The sequence below is a fragment of the Bufo gargarizans genome, unplaced genomic scaffold, assembly GCF_014858855.1.
Source record: "Bufo gargarizans isolate SCDJY-AF-19 unplaced genomic scaffold, ASM1485885v1 original_scaffold_1956_pilon, whole genome shotgun sequence".
NCBI classification, from domain to species: domain Eukaryota; kingdom Metazoa; phylum Chordata; class Amphibia; order Anura; family Bufonidae; genus Bufo; species Bufo gargarizans.
Window position 1 is genome coordinate 232,921 of NW_025334582.1, and position 13,418 is coordinate 246,338.

A 13,418-nucleotide genomic window follows, 5' to 3' on the forward strand; every position below is an offset into this window, starting at 1 on the left:
TTCTTGTACATAGGAGGCCGTATTATAGTAGTTATATTCTTGTACATAGGAGGAAGATGCAAAATTCATTACTGGGCAAGGAGAAAATGAGTGCAGAAGAAAGCTCCCATCAGAATAACATAACATAAAATCTTAAGACACGATGGGAGTGACATTTAGAGCAATACAAAATGAGGAATTTAGTCAACTATTTCTTTCAGATGCTCTTTACCATATTTACAACATTCACCTGAATATCAATGGTAACTACAATTACTCCTTAAAATGTGCAGAGATCTTTTCCTCCTCGTTATGCTTTTCCACGTGAACATAATGGCATTTGTGGAGTCTGGGGCTCATGGTGGGTAGCCGGCAGTGAGCAGGGGGTCCCGTCTGTGCACCTGGTGAACGCTGAATGCTTCTCTTTGCTTCAGCGCTGATGTGTACCTGGTATTTTGCAGGTTATCTCCCGCTGCGTGACTTGCTCTGTGAATATTCAGTCAAATGAAAACTAATTTCGCCATCTCTTTTCATCGCCTTTGCTTATTTATTGAGCATAAAGCCGTAAATAACAGCCACGAGGCAGCCACGTCTACGTGACTCACACACACTACCTGTAACCCCCATCACTAATGAATGTAAAATGCCTGTCAGACGGAGATTCAGGATTGTGGCTGCTTCTATCAGAATAACCGGGGGACGGGATGCGGCTCCAGCGCTCTAATGAATCCTAATATTTTATAAAGTTCACTTTGATCAATAGTTAATGAATGGGGATCTTCTATGGAAAAGACTCGTGAAAGGTTAATCCTTGCTGCAGGCTACAAAAGCCGGATCGTTGCACCTTGTAGCTCGTCATCAGTTAACAACGTTATTCTACGGAAGCAAGGACGCGGGCGCGGCACGGCGACACGAACTGACTCAGGGATATAAGCACTGGGGGTCATTTATTAACACTGGTGTCTTAATCTATCCTCCCCTGAGGTCAGTCACAATTATTATGACGACCATGCGGCAAAATAGAAATCTACGTCAGTAAGGGCTCATGCACACGGTTGTAGCTGTTTTTTTACGGTCCGCAAATTGCAAAACACGGATACCAGGCGTGTGCGTTCCACATTTTGCGGAACGGAACGTCCTTCCCTCTAGAGAACTGTCCGACCTTTGTCTATAAAACGGACAAGAGTCTGACATGTTCTATTTTTTTTGCGGGTGCGCTGATTTGATGTGAATGGGTAAGCATCCAACCCGCAAAAAATGTGGATCAGTTGCGGGGAAAAATAATAATCGTGAGCCCTAAGGGGGATGCTGTAGATTTCCTGGTGTAGACTATAGATGGGCCAGCGATGGCCGCTCCTGCGCCGCACAGTCACAGGAACTAAACGCTCAAAGAGTTGCACAAGTGGGACATGGAGCAAACTTATTGTTGCCAGTTTTCCAGCATCAGGGGCGGATTGGGAACTTAGTGGCCCTGGAAAAAAAACGAAGGCCTCTTTCACACGGGCGTCATGGATTTGGGCCGGATAGGATGCGGGTGCGTCGCAGGAAAATGCCAGATTTTTCCACGCAAGTGCATAACATTTTAATGCGCTTTGCACGCGCGTGAGAAAAATCGGCATCTTCACAGAAGTTCAGGCTTGAGATCGGTGTTCTGTAGATTGTATTATTTTCCCTTATAACATGGTTGTAAGGTAAAATAATAGCATTCTTAATACAGAATGCATAGTACAATAGGGCTGGAGGGGTTACATTTTTTTTTTAACTCACCTTAATCCACTTAATCATTCGTGCAGCCGGCATCTCTTCTTTCTTGAGGACCTGGGTAAAGGACCTTTGATGACATCACTGTGCTCATCACATGGTCCATCACATGATCCTTCACCATCGCTTCTCGGCCTTTTGGCTAAGATCAAGTGTAGTATCTGTTCTTATCAGTCCAGTGGAGCCTGGCTCCGGGACTGAACTCTGCCCATGGAGGAAGGCCGCGACAGGGTGAGCCATGGGATTAGAGAAGAGCAGAGAACCACACAGTGGCCCATGAAGGGTGTACAGCGCAGGGCAGAAATGTCCTGTGCGAGGTGGCCCGGGTTGCTGGATCGATGCCATTAGGCCGAGTTGTGTTGAAAGCCCAAAGTGCAAGTGCCCCAGGACTGGTGACCCTGGGGTGCCGGAACTCACTGGGGGTGGAATCCCACTGAGAGATGGCACATTAGCACAGCACTTTCTTTCTCACAATTTTAGCACACACCTCTATTTGCTCGGCTTCGGCCTTGAAGATACGAGGAATTTTTATAATTCCGGTCGAATGTCCGGGCCGTAATGGCAATCATTCACTTATTTATTTTTTATATCACTGTGTGCACTTTTACACGTTGTGTGTTCACTAGGATTTTCAAGGGTTGCGGCGCCCTAACGAGTACCCCCTCCTTGAGGTCTAGGGGGTGTGTGTGTGGCCATATTGGTTCCTCACCCCCCTGCCAAACCCCTTGGGCTCGGGGAGAGTCCAGACCTTGTTGAAGCTTCTGGCTGACGCCTTGGGTGGCAGCCTAGGCGAAAGCCGGGAGCATAGATGGGCGTACCCTTGGCTTCGGCTGAGGGTTGCCACTTGTCTCAGCCCCTTGCAGGAGCTTAACGGCCCCGGAGGGATTGGGAATGGTTTGTGGGGGGCTCTTCTCTTCGGAGAGGGCCTGCGATAGACCGCGACCTAGTGCACGATTTTTGTGTGGCACGCTGCACGATTTTGTTGCACGAGGTGAGAGCACGACTTTGGGCTTTCGATAGAATCTGTTCTTAGAAGAAGAAAAAAAATAAAAAATCACATGGTGATGGACCATGTGATGAGCACAGTGACGTCATCAAAGGTCCTTTAGCCAGGTCCTGAAGAAAGTAGAAAGAAGAGGAGGTCCGCTACGCAATCAAGTGGATGGGGTGAGTTAAATTTGTTTATTATTTTTAACCCCTCAATGGACATTGTACTATGCATTCTGTATTAAGAATGCTATTATTTTCCCTTATAACCATGTTATAAGGGAAAATAATAAAATCTACACAACACCGATCCCCGAACTTCTGTGAAGAAGTCCGGGTTCGGGTCTGGGTACCAAACATGCCGATTTTTCTCACGCGCGTGCAAAACGCATTAAAACGCTTTGCACTTGCGCGGAAAAATGGCACATTTTCCTGCAACGCACCCGCATCTTGCCCGTCCCTCACGCACGACGCCCGTGTGAAAGAGGCCTAAGTCTCCATACAGAATGGTCTCTTTGAAGGGGTTACCCAACCCCTGAAATGCCCCCCCATATGTCCGGGCCCCATCACAGAGGTTGTACTCACCTTGCTTTCCGGCACCCGCGCCACTTCTGAAGCCCGCACGGCCGCAGCTGCATCTCTCCGTTGCGCAGATGAAAACATTGGGCGTCGGGGGAGAGGGGGCAACCAATAGCAGGCAGCGACGGGAAACAGCCTCTCTAGCATGACGCTAGGGAGGCTCATTCCCGTTGCGGCCTGCTATTGGCGGCCCCCTCTCCCCCTGACGCCCGATGTTTCCATCAGCGCAGTTTCCTGCGCAACAATTTCTGTAGATAGTAACCTATCCGTGACTATGAGACAGGGTGATCACTTGCACTCCTTTACACGCAGTCGATCTGTTACTGTCCTTTTTAGATGGAAGTGAACCCCCACATGTTCCCTGAGCCGCACCTATGGGGGCACATTCACTAAAGACTGTGGGTGGTGGAGCTCACGTCACATCTTGGGCAGTCCATGCACCACGAACTGAAATATTCACCAGATATGTTCGCACCTGCAAGGACAGGTCAGGAGATCAACACAATCCCATTAAATTCTCTGTGCTGCTGGGAGACTGTGTTCACTCCACTGTACATCATGACCTGTCAAAGGCAACCCTGCCTCAAGGAACATCATTTTCTGTACCCCAATACAATATATCCTTGAGTGGACAGGTTATCCCTCTAGACTAGAAGATCAAAACACTGCTCTCCTGAAATAATCTGTGCTGCTGTGGCAACCACGGTACTTTCAATCTGTGTATTATCTCCCTTTCCAGTCCTCACGTTATGACATTAAACTTGCCATCTGCAGGCCTCACATCACAGTCCCCCAGCCCCTACCAAACCCAGCCTACTCCTCTCCTGAAATACTCTGTGCTGCCCAATATGATCGCGATCTGAGTCATGTGACTGTGACAGCCGAGCCTTGCAGTGAAACGGTTAATGCTAGCGTCTCCTTCGAAGAGGAAATTCACTGCGGGGAAAGTTAATGACGGATCAGCGGAGCACATATCGTATTGTAGCAATGAAAATATTGGCAGCCCCTTCTCGTGGCTCAATCTTTACCTCTGGAGACAATAAATCTTTATGTCCTATTTTACTGTAACCAATAAGCGAGACGGCGCGGTGTAAAGATCCTGCGCTCCCTTCCAGAAATCAATGGCGAGAAAAGTGTAATCGCTGTGACAAACGTGGCGCTCGCTCGCCCGTGTGACCATGACACAGCCAGAGGGGGGGGGGGGTCGATCTGGTCCACGTAAAAGGGGCGGTCGCCAGAATTTCCTGTCTGCACCCCCCCCCCCCCCCCCCCAAATTACCAAAAAGCTCCCCTAACTGTATTCTTGGCCCTCCATAACACCTCTACAGTGTGGGGGGAGGACTTCACAGCGCATGGGTGGCTCTTTTAACGTGAATTAAAAAAAAAGTGAGAATAAACAAGCTTACACAGGCTGTGAATAAGGCCAGGGCTACACGGCAACATGTGTCACGCATTTTTATAATGAGAGTCAGAAGTGTTGAGCTGTGACATGCGACATGCTGAGACTGCAATGCAACATACAAAAATCCAACTTGGATGTATTTTTGGCGACTGTCGTTTCGCAGTCGCAGCATGTCGCAAGTCACAGCGCAACACCATTGACTCTCATTATAAAAAATGTTGCGCAACTTTTCTGCAATGAGAGTCAATGGTGTTGCGCTGTGACTTGCGACATGCTGCGACTGCGAAACGACAGTCGCCAAAAATACATCCAAGTTGGATTGTTTGTATGTTGCATTGCAGTCGCATGTCACAGCTCAACAGCATTGACTCGCATTATAAAAAATGTTGCGCGGCACATGTCACAATGTAGTTTTGTACTTTTTGTTGTGTGACACGTGTCGCCGTGTAGTCCTAGCCTAAATATATTTGCTAAATGTGATAAAAAAAAAAAGAAGACAAATCGCATACAGAGTAGTAAAAGTACATGACAATCACTGGCCTGCAACACAAAGGAATGAAACAACTCCTGTCGCCAGGTGGTAGCACATGGCCGACACCCCATGGTGATACAAAAAAGAGATAGTGACCTACAACATCCTACCTGGATGATGTTCTCAGCAGAGTTCCAGTTATTTGTCTTTGTGCACAAGGTTTATACCTTTCAGCTCCTCCCCTAGGGATGTCCAGTGGGCAGCAGCATGTGTCTGAGATACTCACTCAGGTATGTAGTCTTCTCAGCACAATGGGGGGGGGGTTTGTATATGTTATCTAACTATCCCTAACCCACTACATTACAAGGAACATAGAAGGTGCTATGGGAGTTCCGAAAACAGTTGAATGAGGGAGCTTGGCTATCTTCGGGATTCCCATGGCAGTGAATGGAGGGCAAGCCGCTTTCCATCCGCTGCTATAGAACTGCCGGAAGTAGCTGAGCCAGCTCTCGCCTAATTTTGGAGTGATGGATGGTTGCGTTTGCACAGCTGGTTTTGTGCTCTCTTTCACTTCGTGGGCCCCGTTTTGGAGATAGGAGGTGGGGCCCACACTCATCTGACATTTGTGGCATATTCCAGCAATATGTCACAAATCTTAAAGCTCTGAACCCGGACATATCCCTACTTTCACCCAGGCAGCACCCCTGATATGAGAATTGGAACATTTCATGCTCCGATGCTCTCCCTTTGCCCTGCGCTGAATTGCACAGGACAAAGGCTTTTTCTGGAGATCCGGTGACGTAGCGGGGCTCTCCATGGGGAAAGCTAGGCGGAGGCTTCTGCCCAGCAGTGAGCCCGGTGACATCAAAGGATGAAATGCTCCGATGCTTATATCAGAGGGGCTGCCTGGGTGAAAATTGGGATGTGTCCGGATTCAGCTCTGACCCTGGACAACCCCTTTAAGACCTCTATGTGCAGCCATTTTCCATAGCTCTGTGCCCCCATAAGGGGACTCCATTGTGGCTAATAGGGTAGGAGGAGGAGGAGAGGACAAAGCAGGGAAGAAAAATCTTTTTGAGTTCCATATTTACTAATAGGGCACAAGGACTGGGGTCATCATCATGAGACAACCCCTTTAACAATCATTGTAAAAAATGTTTTAAAGGGAACCTGTCACCTGGATTTTGTGTATAGAGCTGAGGACATGGCCTGCTAGATGGCCGCTAGCACATCCACAATACCCAGTCCCCATAGCTCTGTGTGCTTTTATTGTGTAAAAAAAACGATTTGATACATATGCAAATTAACCTCAGATGAGTCCTGTCCCTGACTTATCTCACATACAGGACTCATCTCAGGTTAATTTGCATATGTATCAAATCGTTTTTTTTTACACAATAAAAGCACACAGAGCTATGGGGACTGGGTATTGTGGATGTGCTAGCGGCGATCTAACAACCCATGTCCTCAGCTCTATACACAAAATCCTGGCGACAGGTTCCCTTTAAAGGGAATGTATTACCTATAATGTCTTCTAATAAAAACCAGATACTGTTATTTTTCATCAGTTTTTTATTTTCTGATTGTAGTTTTATTTACATGAATATCGGGGCGTCCATCTTTAACAGCATTCGGAGCTCCTTTACAGCTGCCACGTAAACCACAGGAGCCTGTAGACTGGAGAGTACTCAGTGATATCTATTAGAGAGTGCTAGGGGCATGCTCTGTGACCTGTGTTGAGGTCATTGTGCAGAGAGGGGGAGTAAATAAGATGTGAAATCACTTATGGTAAAGGGTGGATCCTGTGTTATCTGTATACGGGTGTTGCCTGTCACGGTAATCCTACCTGTGATGATAATGAGATGACTCCAGAGAAGGGATCACTACAGAATAGGAATCAGGGTACAGCGGCAGAAGTAAAATCTGATAGATTTCTTTATTACATTTAATATAGATAATGACATGGGAAATTAGAAAAAACACCAAAAATTCTTGCTTGCAAAAAAACTTGATTTAAACGATAGGTAATTTTTTTAATGACCTATCCAAAATTTGAGTTAAAAGGGAACTCTAGTACATTTGGGGAAGTTCATGATAAGAGTGACGTTGGGCATTATGCACACATCTAGTATATACAGTATATATATACAGACGTGGACAAAATTGTTGGTACCCTTTGGTCAATGAAAGAAAAAGTCACAATGGTCACAGAAATAACTTTAATCTGACAAAAGTAATAATAAATTAAAATTCTATAAATGTTAACCAATGAAAGTCAGACATTGTTTTTCAACCATGCTTCAACAGAATTATGTAAAAAAATAAACTCTATATTACTTTTGTCAGATTAAAGTTATTTCTGTGACCATTGTGACTTTTTCTTTCATTGACCAAAGGGTACCAACAATTTTGTCCACGTCTGTATATATATATATATATATATATATCTTGAGAGACAGTCGTGCATAAATACTCGGCTATTTTTCCAGCTGACCCAAAGAGAGTGAATGGAGCGGCAATGCAAATGCTAGACCTGCTGCTCCATTCATTTCAGGGGTATGGGACAACCTGTCTCGTAAATGGTAGTGGTCCCAGCCGTCTGTTCCCCAACAATCAAAGTTATACCCTTTTCTGTGGACAGGCGATAACTGTGCAGCATCCTGCTCCAGTGTCAATGTATACTGCAAACTGAAAATAAATAATATATTTCTGTGTAATGTATACCTTTACTGTATATGCAAGCACCCGGTAATAACAGGCCTTATCCTTGGCCACCACTAGATGGAGCTATCGTCACCCTATATATAAATAGAGGGTTGGAGCGTTCTAGTTGAGTTTCAGGCTACTTTCACACTAGCGTTGTTTAAATCCGGCGTTCAATTCCGACACCGGAACTGCCTGCCGGATCCGGAAAAACGTGTGAAAACGGATTACAATTGAATCCTGATCAGGATTTTGATCACAATGAAAAAATGCATTGGAAAAAACGGATCCGCCATTTATGGACTTTAACTTTTTTTTCACATTTTTCGGGTTTAACATGCAAAAGCCGTATCCGGTTTGACTGAACACACGGCGCCGGATCCGGCGTTAATGCAAGTCAATAGGAAAAAGACCGGATCCGGCGTTCAGTCAAAGTGTTCCGGATTTTTGGCCGGAGGTAAAAATACAACATGCTACGGTTTTCTGAAAAGCCTGATCAGTCAAAAAGACTGAACTGAAGAAATCCTGATGCATCCTGAACGGATTGCTCTCCATTCAGAATGTATGGGGATAAAACTGATCAGTTCTTTTCCGGATTTGAGCCCCTAGGACGGAACTCAGCGCCGGAAAAGAATAACACTAGTGTGAAAGTAGCCTTAAGGGTACTTTCACACTTGCGGCAGGACGGATCCGACATGCTGTTCACCATGTCGGATCCGTCCTGCGGCTATTTCGCCGTGCCCGCGGACCGCCGCTCCGTCCCCATTGACTATAATGGGGACGGGGGCAGAGCTCCGGCGCAGCACGGCGGTGCACGGAGAAAGGCCGCCGGACTAAAATTACTGCATGTCAGGCTTTTTAGTCCGGCGGCTTTCTCCGTGCACCGCCGTGCTGCGCCGGAGCTCTGCCCCCGTCCCCATTATAGTCAATGGGGACGGAGCGGCGGTCCGCGGGCACAGGGAAATAGCCACAGGACGGATCCGACATGGTGAACAGCATGTCGGATCCGTCCTGCCGCAAGTGTGAAACTAGCCTAAGTGAGCAGTCTACTTGGCCAGGAGGAGGAAGCACATGTATGGAGCTGACACACAAGCTCATCATCGTACCACCCAGGACAGAGCCAGAACACCTACAGAAAACAGACCAGATGAAAGGAGAGGTGTAGAGGAAGTCTAGTGGAGACAACTGTGCCGGGCCACCTGGATACTTATGTATGTTGGTGTCGCGACAATTAGGACCCTGCTTTGCACCTCAAAACCTTCACCACCAAGGGCACCTAAACCATCATAAGGCAGAAAAACCCCAAAAACGGAGTGTGCCCCTGAAGGAAAGAAAAGGTGCCCCCTTCCCATCACTGAACGAGCCCAAAGAGCTTCAGAACTGTGAGTACAACTACTACACCCATCCTGCCACTCACACACATGCACTCCATTCCTCTGGGCATGTGATGTATAGGCTCCAATGTCCTAATGCCGATGCTATCTTCCTACCAGTATATCCATGAACTAAACACCTGGTACCACCTACCACTGACCTGGGAGCCCACTAATCTGTCGTAGGGCTACTTTATGCTGGATAACCCGGACTAAAGGGTGCCAGAGTAATGGAATTTCACTGCAACGTACTTCTCAAACTAAAAAGAAACCAGAAATAAAGTTTCTCTGCGAAGTGCTTGAGAAGTAGAAGGTTCCTCACTTAAGTGCTCATTTTCTCAGCGCTCTCACACTGTGAACATCAGGTCTGTAGCCACATGAGCGCTGCTTTAAACAATAAGCCATTTAGAGCGCATTGCATCGTGTCCTCAGCCCTCTCGAGGTGGCTTTCTTAATGAGACATGAGAATTGAGGGCTCAGCTAGACCTCACCTTGATTGGATCATTAGGGAGAAGGCTTCTTGATATGCAAATAAACCCACACAACAGGCTACTTGTTGAGCGCTGAATCGCTTAACGTGTTTATTTGCATAAGCTTCCCTGCACCCACCACCGCCGCCCCTGTAGAGGGCAGAGACAAGACTATGTGATCAGAGGAGGATCACTGTTAACACAATGTCCACCGTTCACAGAAGGTTTCCTGCTGCCCCCAAGATGCTCAAAGAAACATCAAATTCAAGACATGGAAATTCTATAACTTGCTCACATCCATATGCAATGTATTCGGAAAGTCTTCAGACCCTTTCACTTATTTTTTATATTTTGTTATGTTGTGGCCTTGTGCTCAAATTTAAAGTCTTCCCCCACTCAACCCAAAATGAGAATTTCACCTGGACATAAGTATTCAGACCTTTTGCTATGACACTTGACATTCTCGTAGCTCTGGGGTCCCCATTTCTCTGGATCATCTTTGAGATGTTTCTACACCTTTAATGGAGTCCACTTGGACGCTTCCTAGAGCTGGTCATCCCACCAAACTAAGTAATCGGGGGAGAAAGGCCTTGGTAAAAGAGGCGACCAAGAACCCAGTGGTCACTCTGGCTGAGCTCCAGAGATGCTGTGTGCAGATGGGAGAAACTTTCAGAAGTTCAACCATCATTGCAGCCTCCACCAATCTGGGCTTTATGGCTGATTGTTGTTCTATTTAGTTATTTGATGTATGACAGTGGCGGGTCACCGGACACATCAGGTTCTGGTCCAGGGACCTGCCACTCTATTTAAACTCCCTAGTGCTGTGAGCCAGTGCCAGTAATAGTCTTGGTTGGCTCACTAGCTAGGTTCCTTGTTCCTCGTTCCTGTTTTCCTGGTTTCTAACCTTGGCTTCTCATCTGACCACTCTCCATCGCCCATTCTGGTACTGCTTAGACTGTCTGGTCCCGACCCATTTGTAATTACTCTAATATTGTGTTTGTCTGTCTGTGTTTGTTTGTTTGTCTTTCTCTGCACTTAAGTAGCGTAGGGGCCGTCGACCAGTTGTGGTCTAGACATCTAGGGCTTGTACTGTAAGTGGGTAGGGGCAGTTGGGGGGGGGGGGGGTTGCAATCCAGGGCCTCACTGTCCTTGTCTGTATCTACTCTACTGACGTGACATATAGTACACTGAGCAAAAATATAAACACAACACTTTCGGTTTTGCTCCCATTTTGCATGAGCTGAACTCAAAGATCTGAAATATTTTCTACATACACAAAAGACCCATTACTCTCAAATATTGTTCACAAATCTGTCTAAATCTGTGTTAGTGAGCACTTCTTCACTTCTTCTTTGCCGAGATAATCCATCCCACCTCACAGGTGTGGCATATCAAGGTGCTGATTAAACAGCATGAATATTGCACAGGTGTGCCTTAGACTGCCCACAATAAAAGGCCACTCTGAAATGTGCAGTTTGATCACACAGCACAATGCCACAGATGTCGCAACAATTGAGGGAGCGTGCAATTGGCATGTTGACTATAGGAATGTCTACCAGAGCTGTTGCCCATGCAATGAATGTTCATTTCTCTACCATAAGCCGTCTCCAAAGGCGTTTCAGAGAATTTGGCAGTACATCCAACCGGCCTCACAACCGCAGACCACGTGTAACCACACCAGCCCAGGACCTCCACATCCAGCATGTTCACCTCCATGATCGTCTGAGACCAGCCACCCGGACAGCTGCAGCAACAATCGGTTTGCATAACTAAAGAATTTCTGCACAAACTGTCAGAAACGGTCTCAGGGAAGCTCAGCTGCATGCTCGTCGTCCTCATCGGGGTCTGGACCTGACTGCAGTTTGTCGTCGTAACCGACTTGAGTGGGCAAATGCTCACATTTGATGGCGTCTGGCGCATTGGAGAGGCGCTCTGCTCATGGATGAGTCCCGGTTTTCACTGTTCAGGGCAGATGGCAGACAGCGTGTGTGGCGTCGTGTGGGTGAGCGGTTTGCTGACGTCATCGTTGTGCATCTAGTGCCCCATGGTGGTGGTGGGGTTATGGTATGGGCAGGCGTATGTTATGGACAACGTAAACAGGTGCATTTTATTGATGGCATTGTGACTGCACAGAGATACCTGACGAGATCCTGAGGCCCATTGTTGTGCCATTCATCCACAACCATCACCTCATGTTGCAGCATGATAATGCACGGCCCCATATTACAAGGATCTGTACACAATTCCTGGAAGCTGAAAACATCCCCCCCCCTCCCCAGTAAGGCAAAACTGAGCACATTTCAGAGTGGCATTTTATTGTGGGCAGTCTAAGGCACACCTGTGCAATATTTATGCTGTCTAATCAGCACCTTGATATGCCACACCTGTGAGGTGGGATGGATTATCTTGGCAAAGGAGAAGTGCTCACTAACACAGATTTAGCCAGATTTGTGAACAATATTTAAGAGTAATGGGTCTTTTCTGTATATAGAAAATGTTTCAGATCTGAGTTCAGCTCATGCAAAATGAGAGCAAAACCGAAAGTGTTGCGTTTATATTTTTGGTCAAAGAATATAGGAGCAGTATTAAAGTAGTTATATAATTGTACATAGGAGCAGTATTATAGTAGTTATATTCTTGTACATAGGAGCAGTATTATAGTAGTTATTTTCTTGTACATAGGAGGCAGTATTATAGTAGTTATATTCTTGTATATAGGAGGCAGTGTTATAGTAGTTATATTCTTGTACATAGGAGCAGTATTATAGTAGTTATTTTCTTGTACATAGGAGGCAGTATTATAGTAGTTATATTCTTGTACATAGGAGCAGTATTATAGTAGTTATATTCTTGTACATAGGAGCAGTATTATAGTAGTTATATTCTTGTACATAGGAGCAGTATTATAGTAGTTATATTCTTGTATATAGGAGCAGTATTATAATAGTTATATTCTTGTACACAGGAGCAGTATTATTATAGTTATATTCTTATAGCTGCAGTGGTATAGTAGTTATATTCTTGTACACAGGAGGCAGTATTATAGTAGTTATATTCTTATAGCTGCAGTATTATAGTAGTTATATTCTTATAGCTGCAGTGGTATAGTAGGTGTATTTGTCTACGTCATCTGTTGGCAGTTTTGTCTTTTGAGTTGCTAGTTCTGCAGTTCACTACTACACATGTATAGTGCTACCTGTACTTGATCTGGGTTAGGTTACTTATCATGTAGACTTAGCTGTGACCTCATGCACGTGTATTATGCTTTCCATGCGGCATTAACAGTAAAATATTGTATGGAAAGATGAAAGGCTGAGTGCAATATACCGGCTATGAAAGGGAAGGAAAGTGTCTGAAGTTTGACAACAAGAAGGAAAACAAGACGGCCTGGGCCACTTGGCTCTTGTGTCTCCTTCTCTGTGGCAGGCTGTGGGATGCTGCAATGCTTTGTGAGACGGCGCTCCTTTCATCTCTCATTGTCAGCTGGTAATAAGTGGCCACGACTCTGTAACACTACAAGAGAGGCTCCTTGAATCCCAATGAAACATCCTCGCCAGGCTAAATCTACACGCCTGGCGTCGACATGCAGAGTGCAGACATCACAGGAGGCGGGTTATCCTGCTACGGGGAGAACAGAGCAGCCGAGCTTTCAACTGCGCATTTATTTTTATAGCAGGGGCCCTAGGGAGACA

The 13,418-nt window shown here is 46.1% G+C and overlaps 1 pseudogene; it reads left to right on the top strand.

Annotated features, from left to right (window-relative positions):
• Positions 1-1,862: 1,862 nt before the first annotated feature.
• LOC122923813 lies at positions 1,863-1,981 on the top strand (annotated as a pseudogene).
• Positions 1,982-13,418: the final 11,437 nt, after the last annotated feature.